Below are 14,109 nucleotides of genomic sequence, written 5' to 3'. Positions count from 1 at the left end.
TTCTGGTATCGTACTTTCTAACAAACCTGCCCTACGGTGAAATGCATCCTCCGCTACGGATATCTTGTTTTGTTTTGTTTTTTCCTCGCCCTTTCGCGGAAGGCAAGCGAACGAGACGAAGTGAACCCATTACTCTTCCGACCGATTCCCGGGCGGCGCTCCTGCGGTTGAGCCAGCTGCCGGAGGACGGCACGTCGGCGACAAGAAACACTCATAAATATAAGCTGGCATCCGAGTTGGCACCTGCGGCTGTTTTGCTTAATCCGCGCATAAAACGGCGAAGCGGGCACACAGAAAAAAAAAATCTACATATATAAGGATGCACCAAGAAGTCGCGACGAGAGACGCACGCTCCGTGCCCTGCGGTCAGGCACTAAAACAGACTTCTCATTGAGAGGTGCTCTGGGGCAAAATTGCTTTGTTTCTTTTTTCCCCCCTTTGCTTCGTGCCGCCTCGTAAACAAATCAGCCCGACATGTTCCGCGCACGGAGAGTCTCCAAAGGGTTGTTGCCGGTTCTCCCTTCCTCCTTCCCTCGTACTCTGTTCCGCTAGCAAAAAAAATGAAGTCGTCTCTGTCTAAACTTCCGCACAAATGCGGGACAGCTGGGACTCGAAATCACGAATTAATTGCGCAGCCGAGTCTGGCAGTGCTTGCTGCTGCTTTCAACTTACGCCTCCTCATCGCCAATGAGAATAATTATTCCCGTCCCCGTGGCAAAGTTGTAGCCGGGAGCAGGATCTATATACAGGCATTTCATTTGGACAAAGTGCCGCAGCATCATTTGCGAGCTGTAATGGGCTCCATATATGTTAGAAAGAAGACGGAACGCAAGCACAAGCACTGCTAACAGCCTGTGTTGTCTGAAATGAGGACGATGTCGCTACTGTTGCGTTCTGCATACAAGTTGAGCTCATCTTTTTTATTCGAGGAGGCTTTTCCCGTTAATTTAGCTAATTTCGACGCCAAGGTCCTTTTCTAGGCCTGTCTTTATCAACGTGCTGCGTAGGGCCGACTCGTTCGGGTAAATTGCCAGTGTGGATCTACGCAACAGAACATTGTCATCCTACAACCCATAGTTTCATTCTAATAGAATATACAGCCATACCTGGCGCCGTAATCCCCTTCTTACTGAGGAGCACGGGGAATAGCACGGAACAGTACGCTGATCGTATTCCAGTCAGCTTGGAACAGCTTCTTATCTCTTTCTAATATATTGTGTTGCTTTCGTGCTCTCCAGCCTTCATTTCGTGCGCAAGTGAGTCGACTCATTGTACGATTTCTCTGCTTGTCTTGTATGTAGGCGTACAACAATTAGAGATCAATCTTCGTGTGTCCTTATGTTCCCTCATGAGTTTATCCGTGGCTAAGTATTTACGAAATAAAAACAGCGCAGTAACTCAGGACGAGAAAGAACACGACGCACAACGCCCTGACTATACTATATAGCAACTCCCGTGCCGTCGTGTTCTTTCCAGTCCCGTGTTTCTGCACTGTTCTTCCTCCTTGAATATGATGTCCAACTTGCCAGAGTCTCCGCATTAACACACGGTGCGATGCATCGGTGTGATCCATCAATCCATCGGTTACCATCGGTGCGATTTGTTTGCTTTTTTTTTTTAAAGGAAAAAGTCGTGTTTAAAGTTTTGCAAAAAGGTAGCAGCACTCGCAAATGAGGAATGCTCGCAAAGGAACATGTTACATTCGCTAAGCTGAAAAGGGGGCACACACGAGGGCTAGCTTAATGCTGGCTCTTATTCAATTATGCGCGTAACGCAGAATATAGGAAATGGCGCGCCAGCTAGCCCTAATCGCCTTACTGTATACTCTATGATGACGTATTTGGACCTCCGAGACTCAGTATAAAAAGCTACAAGGACGTTTCAGTTTCTGCATTAGAACTCAATTACGATTCAAGGATTTCAATGCCAGATTTTCCCCTTTTAGAGTGAAATAATGTTTTTGCCGAGCCTGCGCCCGGCAGGACGCGCCGTTTCTTTTTATCTTACTGCATTCAATCCTTATAAAGCGCCGCGGTGACAGGTCGATAGTGGGAACAACAACCGCTCGGAGGATGTTAAACCAATGTACTTCTAATTGAACCTGAAGATAATTTGAATGTAATCGCCTAATTACCACTATCATGGCTAACGGTGGGATGTATACGCACTATGAGACGCAAAAGGGTTTCATACCAAGCGAGCTTCGGATAAACTGCATTGTAGCACCACTTTGCAGGAGAGTCTGCTGTTGAGGCGGGTGGCGAAGTTATCGTTGTTATCTGCATGTCAACGGTCTCGTTTCAATCCGTGGCGCTCCAACTTGGCGGAAACGCCGAAAAGCGTCACGCGAAAGCATGTCATGCGAAAAGCTGGTTACGCGAAAGCATGTGGTATTCATCACGTTTGCTCCCGAGCGGGTTTTGTTGAAGCCGAATGAAATGTGAATAAAATTACTGCGAGTGAAAGCGAAAACGTTCAAATAATGAACCACGAGGAAGAAATACCAAATGTGGTTCGGGCCGCGGTGGTCGAATTTCGATGAAGGCGAAATTCTAGAGGCCGTGTATTGTGCGATGTCAGTGCACGTTAAAGAATCCCAGGTGGTCATAAACCAAAACAAATGTGGTTCAGTTTAGCTATCGAACAGCGGTTATTGCACTTTGTAAATTATTATTAACCACGCAAGTAATTTATCTCCCTCAATCATGTTCTTATCATTTTTCTGCTCGCGTCTGTCTTTGTTCCTATCACCTACCTTCTCTGCGGCACTTATCTGTGGCTGGAAAGCATAGTTTCTGCTGCAGTCACGCGCTGTTTGTACCTTCAAATATGAGTTCGCGAAAGCTCTTCATTTGACGCACTACTTAGTTCAAGACACTCGAGTTGTATGACGCTGAACGAAGCTGTTTTCTCGGTGACTGTGTCGCGGTGATATGCTATTCTCTTGCCATTTCAGTATGAATAATAGAGGCTCAGCAGTGAGCGTGAGCTTGCTTAATTCCTCGGCATTTCTGCACCGCAGTAGCGGCTAAATGATGGTCATTTGTCGCGGAACTCGGGTAGAATGTTGCAATACTCAAAACATTAATACTTAAAAGCAGCGTATTTCATCGCCGTGTGCTTATTACAGCGCCGTGAAAAAGTGTACCACTCCTCCCTTCTTACCGATCAGTGGACGCGGATTGGAAACGCTCTTCTTGATTTCGAGAAGCTGTCTCAACTGTGTGCTTCGCTACGATGTGTCTGGGATTACCTTTGATGAGAGTTCATTTTTCCAGGAAAACTAGTTCATCGGCGCGCAGAAACGACGGGTGGCTTTTGTTTTCGAGTGAACGAAGAGTTGTAGATAGTGCACTCCTCGCAAGAAATGGCCATTCTTGTGCAATATCGGGCTATATATTGCTGCTTCTAAGTACAGACAGAGAAGCGACGCGCAGCGTTGTATCAGAGTGCCGAGCAACGGCAGATTGGCGCCGTTCATTAGAGACGCTTCTTAGCAAGTATCGAAATCAGAAACGGTTACGCCTTCTGCCAGATGTCTTTCCTGACAAGTAACGTCACATTCACTGCTACTGCGTTGCATGATACTACGTCCTACTAGATATTACATCTGTTTTCTCGCTTATTGTCTCACCCCCCCCCCCCCCTTTCTTTTTTTCATCTATTCCCAGGGAAAGTACATTGAGGGGCATTCGGTATATTTGCGGGTATTCCCAGTAAGATAAGAGGAGAATGTTTGCCAACGCTTAAGGTCGCAGACGTCAATCGTGTGATCCATCGGTTGTCTGGACATTGGTCCTGACTTTTATGTCACTAGCAGGCAAGCGTCAAGGGCTTTCCGGCGCAGGCTTGCCACAGATGTTGTCACAGATGTAGAAGGCTGCCCTTCTACTATTTCATTGCTTGCCTGCGTGTGGTGGCAGCGGGATGGGCGCTATTCTTGGGCGGCCCACTGCTACCAATGCGAGCGCAGCTCATCGAGCCAGGAGGCGGCATACGTCACGCTCCTTAAGGTCTGCCGCAGCATCCTGCTGCTCTTCAGCTCACCGCGCACTGCTCTTCGAAAACAGCGCGCGCTACGCGGTCCGTTTACTTTTCCAGTCGCACTCGGGACCAAATCCGATGCCGCAGCCCGGGCGCAAAAGGAGCGCCAAGACGAGCAGCCGTAGACAGCGTCTGGCTTCAAAAGCAGACCGCCGAGCTGGCGCGCCTTTTCGGCCGACTGTTTGCTCTGAACGGCTCGCTCGGGGCGGGGGGGCACACAGAAAGGGCCGTTCGTTTTGTCGTGCCACAGATCGATTGCCCGATTCCGCTCTTGGAGGCACGGCTCTCTTCTGTATTAACATTCATAATGGTGTCCGTGTACGGAGCCAAGGGAGACAACCAGGGAAGAAAAAGGCGGGAAGTGGGGAGCGCGCAGCCAGTCGCCGCCAACGCGGGTGCCAAAAATTGGTGCGCCCCCACCAGGTGCGCGCGTGGGCGCGGGGGGCCCTGTTTGCGCGGCCCCGTGTCGGGCCGGCGCTTTATCTCGGGTGTCGGCCAGTTCGGCAACCCAGCCAGCCGTGATGTGATGACGTCGGGACTCTGTAAATGGAGCCTCCCCACTCATTGGAATTGCTTCCGCCGCGGCTCCCATTCAGCTGCTGAGCACAGCGGAACTTCAAACGAGTTCTTGCTTCTTCTCATTAGCAACTGGCCCGTTGGCTCGACGAGGACTCGTGGGAACGCCCGGGCGCCGACACAGTCCGCCCGGCGGCACTCGCTGCGTGCCAAGCCTTCGACAACTCGTTCACAGTTCTGCTTTAACCGCGAGCTGCGTTGTGCGATGACAAACGCGCTGCGCTCAGAAGCGTTTGCAGAAAAGCGACGTGACGGCGGGCAAGCTGACAGAGGCTTGTTCAAGAGCGCGCATGGCCGAGCTCGGCTTCCTCTAGCCGGAGTCAGCAGGTTGTTGCATGCATCGGCAAACCAGCTCGCGTACTTCTCATATCGTACAGGATCGCCCAATGACGCGTAAAATGTACTGTTGCTGTTTCTCTGCTCTTTTTCATCGCTACAACTAAGAAATCTTAATAAATGCGTCGCTCATGACGTCCAGCTGTGCAAGTAAAAACGTTGTGTGGTTTATAGGTTTTTCCTCAGAACTTCACAATTTCGTTGCCAGTAATATTCTTGGCCAGAGTAGCTTGCTTATAGTTTGCGAAAGAAAAATTTGCCAAGAAATTACCAAGAAATTATAGGATATCTTAAGTCACTATAACGTAAATATTAGCGTCTTGCTTATAGTTTACGAAAGAAAAATTTGCCAAGAAATTACCAAGAAATTATAGGATATCTTAAGTCACTATAACGTAAATATTAGCGTCGCCTCAAATATCAATATCTTCTCGATAGAACACGTAGTTTAACGGTTACACCAATAAGTAGGCAGCCATTTCTTAGACTAAGCTACTTGCTCTAGATAATTTTAATATTTTCGTACCTTCATGCGTTACCTTTACTGTATCTGTTGGATGCGACATGAGCGAATGACCGTACTTAAATTTTTTTTTTGCCCTTCAGCGAAAAACGTCAGGGAGTAATGAAAGCCGCCAGTATCTCTCCTATCGGGGTAAAATGGCACATACTGCATCTCATACAGTGTGTTTGCGCTAAAGTTCGAAATAAAACCCCAGTTGATTTAAGGCTTGGACAGAATTTCCTCGAGGAGTATAAAAACTATTGTCCAATATTCAATGCCAAACCATGTACTCGTTATTAAAGGCAATTTGTATTTTTACATGCTACTCCTCCATACCGTGATCTGTTCCTCCTCGGAACACCATGTTGTATTCTTGCTCTTACTTAGTATACGATGTGTCCTCTGTGAACTGTGTTCCGCTACCTGCATCTGTAAATAGTATTTCTATTGTTTGTATTGATGTCTATCCCTACACATTTGTTAAAGGGCAGGCCCGTATTTGTTTCTTTCATAAAGATTGCCTGTATCTGTGCACTTTTATGTGTTGGACGTCTCCTAGCTGCAGATCCAAGAACTGTTTTGTAATTTTTTTATTGCTTGAATGATGCCACTAAACTACAATGGATTATAAATTGTATTCAAGTTATAGCGCCAATGAACTGCTTATTTTGTAGCCATTGAAATTTAAGCCGTTGAAAGCGTAAAGTAGTTTCTAGTCGCTTATTTTTAATACTTCCTTGGCGCCAACATATGACTTGATATCACACAAAACCTACCCTGTGCTGAAGGCATTTTTTCAGAAAGAAGAAACAAGCCTCTTTCTCAAATGACTTATATCTGTATTGTTCGTTGCTTTATTAATTGCTGAACTGTTTTCGCTTATTTTGATTGACAGCATCTCAAACCACTTTTGACACTTTCATCCTTTCCGAAAAGGCATTCGGACTATTGCCGGACGGCGCTACACGCCCATTACCTAAAATTTACGATTAAATTGCCAGTTTTGCATGTTGACCTGACACTTGGTGACATTTATGTCATGTAAGGTTACCCCCTCTGTACCCTATAATTCTCTTTTCACTCCTAGAAATTAAGACGAGCAGTACGTCATGCAGTAACCAGGTCGGCTTCCAAGTACATACGGCTGCGCTAACTCACATACCACGAAGACAAAACTATCCTTTTTATACCACCCCTGAAACTTTATTAACAAATACAATGATAGTCAGCATTCTCTAGCATGTCCAACATTCTTGAACAAAAATTTTTAATACTGGAAAATTGTAAGCTACTGTCATGGAAATATTCATGCTAGGTCCATTCCTGCGATGCAGCAAAGTGTTTTTTTTTTTTAGTTTGTCCATCGCTTGCATAGAGCAGGTAAGACTGCCATAGAAAACAATAGGGAACGCTTTGGAAGTTCTCAAAAACGTTAACAGCAAAACAATCGTGGCCTTTTGACCGGAGATCTGCGGGTATATTGACTGTTATAGTGAAATCTTACATTATATGAAAAAATTGTGTTCATACACGGTTTCCCGCTCAAAAATGCTTTTGCCCAGAATGGTAGCCACGCTTTTAAATCAAATTTGTTCGCATAACAAAAAAAAGGCGTATATATACATACACAGCTTTCCACGGTTCCGTTCTACTAACTTTTTGAAGGCAAGGCATAACATTTTGCGGCTGTGTTCTCGTCAAATACCGGCAAACAAACCCCGGCAATAAACCTTCCTATGCTCGATTCAGGCTGCTCTTGGTGGTGAGAATTCATCGTGTACTGGACGCGCCAACGTGTTATCACCTCTTCTACTCGGTACATTCTGAACGCTGAATAGTTCATGTTATCTGCATTGTTCTTTTTTTGTCAGTCTGTATTTGACATCATGAACGCTCACAAGCGTAATCTGACGTTTGAGACTCAGGGATATGCGCGATAACCTTAATAAAAACTGTCAGTACAGCGAATTCCTTTCTTTTTTCTTTTTTCCCACCAGGAAGTTGGAAAGTGCTCATGACTGCGCATGAGAGGTTGGTGATACGCCTTGCATTATGCTACACCCGCTGTTATATCAGCGAAAGGTACCTACTGATAGATAGTAGGTACTGAAAGGTACCTACTACCTACCTACTAAATATGATTCCAAACGCTTTCCAACTAGCCCAAGTTTCCGCCTTAAAAAGGTACCTACGTATACATTGCCGGCCACGTGATGGCTTGTCGATATATGAGCCAAACTGAAATTCCTTCATGCCGCACACCGCAGCCCGCAGACAACAGGCGCTAAGAACTATATGCCGCATGCGGAAGCGGTGCTCGCTAGTTGTTTTGTAAGTAACGGAAGAGTTTCTAAGTTGAGCATGTTTATATTGTTCAGAGTAGTATGTGCCACCGGAGACAACCATAACTGAACCCCCCCCCCCCCCCTTTCCTTCAAAGTTTAGCTACTTTCATCTCTGATAGTACGTATACAGGCTGACTTAGCGCTCGTTGAGGGGCGCAACTTGGCTCCTATCATATCATCTCATCATTTTTACGTGAAAAAAAAATTGTTTCAGCCCTTTTCCAGCTTGACTACGTTTACCTGTACCTTAATATTGTTCTGGCTTGTGACTGCGTCCCCAAGGAGTCTTTGTCGCATACATGCAGTTTCCATCGCTGCCCTTTTGGAATTCTTTCTGTGTACCACATCACATAGCATGTAAACGCCAGCGGTGTCGCCTGGCTTTAACTGTAAAGACCTCTCGCTAGTCTCAGCAAAAGCTCTGCCACTCTGAGTGCACATTTTTTTTTTTTATGCCTGAGTCTGCAGAGTTTAAAACATGCACTGGTAGCTCAAGTGCTTTTAATTTGTATTTGTTCTGCTCGCGCTCGTGTCACTGAGCTCCTCAAAACCGAAACTGCTTCAGTGTCTCACTTTTATAGTTCAAACGACTGCCATGTTTCCTACTGACACTGTGGCTGCATTCCTGAATATTCCTATCATATGCACGCTTCTCCCTGTTCCATAAGGGCTACCAACTGCCGTGAATAGGATATTTGAAGTTTAGGGTCTGGCTTTTGATTGCAGGAAAGAAGTTCATGTTGCGTAAAAATCTCACCTCGGCTATAGTCTATGGCAATCTCCCGAAGAAACGCTACAGATACGTTATAGATAACAGCCGGAAGTAGTTGTAAGCAGAAGTACTTTTAAAAGTACGGTTTTAGATTGATAATTTTCGGAAGTTAAAACTCTCGGTTAACTAAAGAACTCGATAAGACAGGAAAGGTGTCTCGGCAAATATATGTGAACTACTTCATGTAGTTTTTCAGCATGAATAAAGGGTGTCTTAGTGTTAGTCGCAATAAAGAACGCAAATAGCTGCCTAGGAACTTTCATTTCCTCAGCCGCTCCTGAGGTCCTCAGGTGAGCTGCTGTGTTTTGAGTATACTATAATGAAAAGGCTGATATATTATCGCCTTCAGGTTTATCTGCTCTATGCTTAGAATAACTCTGATACCACGTTTGGTCGCAGCGCTTAGACGTCGTAAGCCACTGAGTTGCTATACTATACTTTCCGAAATATTATGAACAGCACCACGCGAGGCAACGATAAGGTGATATTTCCGCCGCTGGTGCTAGTTGAGAAGGGGTAGCGCAGATGGCAACGGCGTAGTCAGGCGTCTGCCCATGTGCAAAGCAGCGTTTTCTCCTGCCATAGCCCTGGCTGTGGAACGACAAAAGGCATAAAAACAGCTTTCAAGGATGGTGACTTTAATTTAAAGTAGACGCATGTCACACACAAAAAAGAATGTACGGGTGGACAGTAAAACTGAGAAGTTTAGTAATTGTTTCCAAACGACCGAGCCAATTCTGTCGACGATTAGAACACTGTGGAGTTAACAGCGCAGAACGTAGACGGGTACACGAGACGAAGGAACAAGCGCTGACTCTCTACAACGTTAATATGAAAGATATAGAGGCTTGTGATACCATCTGTACGAAGGCATAAAAGGTGTCACAGACATGCGGCTGTAAACATCACATTCACGCGTGCTCTGCCTTCATACATAAGGTTATAAGAAGCCCCTGTATCTTTCAAATAAACGTTATTAGAAGTCAGCGCTTGTTGTGTCTTAGTCTCGTGTCCCCGTCTACGTTCTGCGCTGTTAACTTCAGCATGTAATACCAGCAAGCCCAAGCTGCTTTTCTGGGTTAGAGCACGTGACTGCGAGACCGATTTAGCACATATTACAGTGCTCAGCGCCCTAACTAAGAAGAGTATCCTTTGATCGGACCCTGGATCCTCGCTTAGTCCTATAAACAGCGTTAGAAAAATGGCATCGCATATCTACAGGCTCGGTATCAACTTCTCTCCATAAATTACAGGACAGCCACCGTTAACTTTCCCCGGGATGAAACCCTCTGGCCGAAGTTCATTGAGACAAAATTGAAGTGGTTCTGCTGAAAGAATTTAAGAAAAAAAAAAACATTGCCGGCCATATACGTGATGCGTAGGTTACAATGATAGCTGTGAGAAATTTCCTGAACACTTGCTGTTCGCCTGAGTTTACTTGCGCATTCTAGGTAGGGTCATACCTACTGCCAGTCGCATCTTTTGAATCAGTCTCAGCCAGATGCGTAGGGTAGAATTCGGCCGCGTTTACTCTTCAGCTTTACAAACGCTTTCGGCTGGTCAAATGTTTAGGGGAATCCCCCAAGGTGGAGTAGATTTGTAATAAGGGAGTAATTACTCATTGGCATCCACCCGAGCGCAGCCATACGGCTACAAAGGAAAGCTATACAGCTTTCTCAGAAACTTCGTAGTTAAAGAAAAATTCGTCCTGGTCCGGGGTTCGAACCCGGGACCACCGCTTCACCGGAGCAGTCGCTCTACCAATTGAGCTAACCAGGACGGCAAGCTTATGGTAGGGCGAGAGCGAATTGATCAATAACTCGAAGTGGGAACTGTGTTGGTCAAATGTTTAGGGGAATCGCCCAAGGTGGAGTAGATTTGTAATAAGGGAGTAATTACTCATTGGCATCCACCCGAGCGCAGCCATACGGCTACAAAGGAAAGCTATACAGCTTTCTCAGAAACTTCGTAGTTAAATAAAAATTCGTCCTGGTGCGGGGTTCGAACCCAGCACCACCGCTTCACCGGAGCAGTCGCTCTACCAACTGAGCTAACCAGGACGGCAAGCTTATGGTAGGGCGAGAGCGAATTGATCAATAACTCGAAGTGGGAACTGTGTTGGTCAAATGTTTAGGGGAATCCCCCAAGGTGGAGTAGATTTGTAATAAGGGAGTAATTACTCATTGGCATCCACCCGAGCGCAGCCATACGGCTACGAAGGAAAGCTATACAGCTTTCTCAGAAACTTCGTAGTTAAAGAAAAATTCGTCCTGGTCCGGGGTTCGAACCCAGGACCACCGCTTCACCGGAGCAGTCGCTCTACCAATTGAGCTAACCAGGACGGCAAGCTTATGGTAGGGCGAGAGCGAATTGATCAATAACCTTTGTAGCCGTATGGCTGCGCTCGGGTGGATGCCAATGAGTAATTACTCCCTTATTACAAATCTACTTCACCTTGGGGGATTCCCCTAAACATTTGACCAACACAGTTCCCACTTCGAGTTATTGATCAATTCGCTCTCGCCCTACCATAAGCTCGCCGTCCTGGTTAGCTTAATTGGTAGAGCGACTGCTCCAGTGAAGCGGTGGTCCTGGGTTCGAACCGCGGACCAGGACGAATTTTTCTTTAACTACGAAGTTTCTGAGAAAGCTGTATAGCTTTCCTTTGTAGCCGTATGGCTGCGCTGGGGTGGATGACAATGAGTAATTACTCCCTTATTACAAATCTACTCCACCTTGGGGGATTCCCCTAAACATTTGACCAACACAGTTCCCACTTCGAGTTATTGATCAATTCGCTCTCGCCCTACCATAAGCTTGCCGTCCTGGTTAGCTCAATTGGTAGAGCGACTGCTCCGGTGAAGCGGTCGTCCTGGGTTCGAACCCCGGACCAGGACGAATTTTTCTTTAACTACGAAGTTTCTGAGAAATCTGTATAGCTTTCCTTTGTAGCCGTATGGCTGCGCTCGGGTGGATGCCAATGAGTAATTACTCCCTTATTACAAACGCTTTCGGCCCTTTCTCGTTCATAACTCCATTGTCGAGCATTTCTCTTCTGTTCTCTGGCGTCAAACCTGCGTCTCATTTCCGATTCTGAAGACACTTGATTGTTTTCGAATCATTCAAAGTCACTCAGCGGTTGCCAACACTACTGTCGAGCAGATAGACGTGGTTCGTGCATACAGGTACCGGTTAGAGGCATCGTTTGCAGCGTGGCGGCAATGGCCGAGCGGCCTAAGGTATCAGCCTAGGAGGCCGATGTGGGCTCGAATTCGGTTCGGGGCACGGGGAAAGCTAATTTCTACTCTACTAAAGACCATCGTATCCGTCCATGTTGTTTTAAATATTGTAACCGAACATAATATCGTGGCCGGTTTCTCTGCATTCTCAGTATTCATGTATGAAATGCGCTCTCGGGCACTTCTTCCTTTTTGTTCAGTCTCCATTCCTTGTTCCTCTGCTCGCGCAGCGGCCGCTATGAGGCGCTTCAGTTTTGAAGTGTTTGTACTGTAGCATCACGAAGCGTACAGCCCAACCGAAGACTCAAATGCGGAACAAAAAACAGGAGACGATACACAGCGCTCTCAGGACAATACCCCACAAAAAATTCTAAGGAAGATTACTATACTCCCTAATGTGAAATTTGTCCGCAGCTCTGTAGGTTCTCAGGCTCTGTAGGCTCATTTTTTGCTTTGCTTTGCTTTGCTTGGTCGTCGGCAAGTCTGTCGACGATATTAGTCCGATAGTAGTATTAATTGATAAAGACGTCGATGCACAACGCACAGCGCGCGAGAATGTGTATTTCAGTCCGATAGCAGTATTAACTGAGGCAGACGACGATGTGCAATGCACAGCGGGAGAGGATGTTGCAGTTTAACACGAGGCGTGTTGGGCTGCGGTGATAGTCTAGTGCTTTCGTGCAGTGACCAGCGATGGTGATCTCTTCGCGGCACCGTGGGTTCGATTCGCAGTCGCGGCAATGTTCGTTTTTATTTATTTATTTATTATTTGTCTCCGCTACATCTACGGTGGCGACGCGGCTCAACCCACGAACTGGAGCCTAAGGGCTGCGCTCTGAAAGGCCTGACGAACAGAAATAAACTACGATAAGATGTTTTTGGGGGCTAGTTGGTTCGGAAACATCATGAAGCGCACAGCTCGTGCTCTTCGTCTCTCACTGAGCGTCTTCGGTCTCACTGTGTGCGAACCAACTAGCCCACCGAAATGTCTGAACGACGCTGTGTAGACCGTACAACTCTCGCTGCAAGGAAAAAAAAAACGGTAGGCAGCACCTCTCAGTGCTCCACCTCTGGGGACAATCTAATGAGATAACGTTTACGGACTTATCGTTGGGCTTCACCATCAGCCTGACTACGCCCACTGAATGGCAAAGGCCTGTCCATATCTCTCCAATTAACCCTGTTCTGTGCCAGCTGCGGCCTCCCTATCCCTGCAAATTTCTTAATCTCATCCGCCTATCTAACTTTCTGCCGCCACCGCCTGCGCTTGCCTTCTCTTGAAATCCCGTCGATTACCCTCCATCGGTTATCTTGCCTTCGTATTACATGCCCTGCGCAAGCCCATATCTTCCCCTTGATTTTGACTAGGATGTCATTAGCCAGAGTATGTTCCCTGACCCACTCTGCCCTCTTCCTGTCTCTTAACGTTACACTTGTAATTTTCCTTTGTATAGCTCGTTGCGTTGTTCTTAAGTTCAGCCCTTTTCGTAATCAGCCAAATTTCTGCCCCATAGCTGTCGTATACTTTTCTCTAGAGGGATGTTGACAAACTTCCATTCATGATCTGAGAGAATCTGCCAAATGCACTCCACCCCATTCTTATTCTAGTTATTTTGCTCTCATGATTCGGATTTGTAGTCACTACGTGCCTTACGTAAACGTATTTCCTTACTATTTCCAGAACATAGCTACCAATTGTAAACTGCTGTTGCCTTCCGAGACTGTTGAATATTACTTTAGTTTTCTCTATATTAATTTTTAGACACACCATTCTGCTCTGCCTGTCTAAGTCACTGATCATGCTTTGCAGTTCATCTCCCGCGTGACTTAGCAAGGCAATGCCATCAGCGAATCGCAGATTACTAAGACGTTCTCCATTAACCCTGATCCCCAACTGTTCCCAATCAAAGTCTCTGAATACCTCCTGTAAACAGGCGGTGAAGAGCATTGGCGAGACCGTGTCTCTCTGCCTGACGCCCTTCCTTAATTGAATTTTAATGCTGACTTTATGGAGGATTATGATAGCTGTGTAGCCGTTGTCGATATTTTCCAGCATTTTAAAATAAGGCTCTTCTACACCCTGATTTCGCAATGCTTGCATGACTGCGGAGGTTTCGACTGAGCCAAATGCTTTCTCGTAATCTATGAAGGCTACATATAGGGGTTGGTTATATCCTGCACATTTATCTTTCTCCTAATTGATAGTGTGAATATGGTCTACTCTCGAGTACCTTTCACAAAAGCTGCCTGATCATTTAGTTAATTGAAGCCTAAGGCTCTCCTGACTCAATT

At 46.2% G+C, this 14,109-nt stretch overlaps 1 protein-coding gene and 1 non-coding gene across 6 annotated transcripts in view; one reads left to right on the top strand and one right to left on the bottom strand.

Moving 5' to 3' along the window:
- LOC149350915 (dopamine receptor 2-like) overlaps positions 1-14,109 on the top strand; it is a 240,260-nt gene that overhangs the window by 216,089 nt on the left and 10,062 nt on the right. The gene's annotated exons all lie outside the window — the stretch shown is intronic.
- TRNAT-GGU (transfer RNA threonine (anticodon GGU)) lies at positions 10,284-10,357 on the bottom strand. Its single transcript has one exon. It is a non-coding gene; the product is annotated as a tRNA-Thr (tRNA).

Source organism: Amblyomma mixtum, chromosome 3, assembly GCF_055824585.1.
Source record: "Amblyomma mixtum isolate Tamu chromosome 3, ASM5582458v1, whole genome shotgun sequence".
In the NCBI taxonomy this organism is placed as follows: Eukaryota; Metazoa; Arthropoda; class Arachnida; order Ixodida; family Ixodidae; genus Amblyomma; species Amblyomma mixtum.
Note: the sequence above shows the minus strand (reverse complement) of the source record. Positions and strands in the feature narration are given on the sequence as shown.